The sequence below is a fragment of the Pongo abelii genome, chromosome 5 (assembly GCF_028885655.2).
Source record: "Pongo abelii isolate AG06213 chromosome 5, NHGRI_mPonAbe1-v2.0_pri, whole genome shotgun sequence".
Taxonomy (NCBI): Eukaryota; Metazoa; Chordata; class Mammalia; order Primates; family Hominidae; genus Pongo; species Pongo abelii.
The window spans coordinates 21,499,507-21,501,301 of NC_071990.2; positions in this window are offsets into that span (position 1 = coordinate 21,499,507).

Below are 1,795 nucleotides of genomic sequence, written 5' to 3' on the forward strand. Positions count from 1 at the left end.
TAACCGCATTATCCAAGTTTCTCACAGGTCTTGCAGCCAGATCTGTGTGGAGAAGTATTTTCTTTAATTCAATCATTAAGTTTCCAGGCCTACGAAACTCACTTCTTGAAACAAAGTCTTTCTCACTTGATTAAAAAGAACCCTGTTTTCATTGCTTGCATTCAATAGAAGACTTTTTTTTTTTTTTTTTTTTTTTTGTGAGATGGAGTCTCGCTCTGTTGCCCAGGCTGGAGTGCAGTGGCGCAATCTCCGCTCACTGCAACCTCCGCCTCCTAGGTTCAGATGATGCTCCTGCCTCAGCTTCCTGAGTAGCTGGGATTACAGGCACCTGCCACCACTTCCAGCCAATTTTTATATTTTTGGTAGAGATGGGGTTTCACCACGTTGGCCAGGCTGGTCTCAAACCCCTGACCTCATGATCCGCCCACCTTGGCCTCCCAAAGTGCTGGGATTATAGGCATGAGCCACCATGCCCGGCCCAATAGAAGACATTTTAGGCAGGCTTATGTTGTCCACGGAAGCACTCAGCCACGGTTTTCCTTACAGGGAATATCATATGTTTCGATTGGGGTTTACTCGAATCTTAATCTTGTCCAGACAGACACACCTCCTAATTTAGGATCTTCCTTTCTGCCTCCCATCAGCTCTACCTTGGTTCCTTTATTTTGCAAGCTCCTCTGCAACCACCCTCTGCCACTCTTTGTGTCTAAAAGACAAAATGTGTCTAAAATCTAGGTAAGTGGAGGTCTTTTATAAAGCATTTGATTTAAAATGCAATATGCAATTTTTCTTTTTCTTTTTTTTTTTTTTCCTGAGACTGAGTCTCACTCTCTTGCCCAGGCTGGAGTGCAGTAGCACCATCTCTGCTCACTGCAACCTCTGCCTCCTGGAGTCAAACAATTATCCTGCCTCGGCCTACCAAGTAGCTGGGATTACAGGCACCCACCATCATGCCTGGCTCATTTTTTCTATTTTTAGTAGAGACAGGGTTTCGCCATGTTGGCCAGGCTGGTCTCGAACTCCTGACCTCAGGTGATCTGCCTGCTTCAGCCTCCCAAAGTGCTGGGATTACAGGCATGAGCCACCACGTCCAGCCTAAAATGCAATTTTCTTACATGAAACCAAAATACATTAAAAACTGTGTTACGCCGGGCACGGTGGCTCACGCCTGTAATCCCAGCACTTTGGGAGACTGAGGTGGGTGGATCACCTAAGGTCAGGAGTTTGAGACCAGCCTGGCCAGCATGGTCAAACCCCTGTAATCCCAGCTACTGGGGAGGCTGAGGCAGGGAGAATTGCTTGAACCAGGGAGGTGGAGGTTGCTGTGAGCCAAGATCGCGCCACTGTACTCCAGCCTGGGGGACAAAGTGAGATTCTGTCTAAAACAAAAAAACTGTGTTACAATTAAAATGCAGCATAGAACTTAGAAATAATATATAGTTTTCTTCTAGATGCTAGTGACTCCAAAGGTCTTTTAAAAATTTCTATTTGGAAGCTTACAATATAAGAATCTAGGTAAATGATTTATAATTGTTGGTATGCATACTGTTGTTAAACAACAACACAAATCTGGCCATTACAGAATGCTCAAGAAATTACAAACATACACAAAGAAGAAAACAAAAATAATCTTCATCCCACCACCCTGAGATAATCCTTGTAACTTTTGTGAATAGGATATTCACTGATCTTCTCCGTGTGTGTGTGTGTGTGTGTGTGCGTGCGCACATGTGCATGCACACAAAATTGAAATGATTTTAACATGGAGGGCACTTGCATACATTCTCAAAACAAA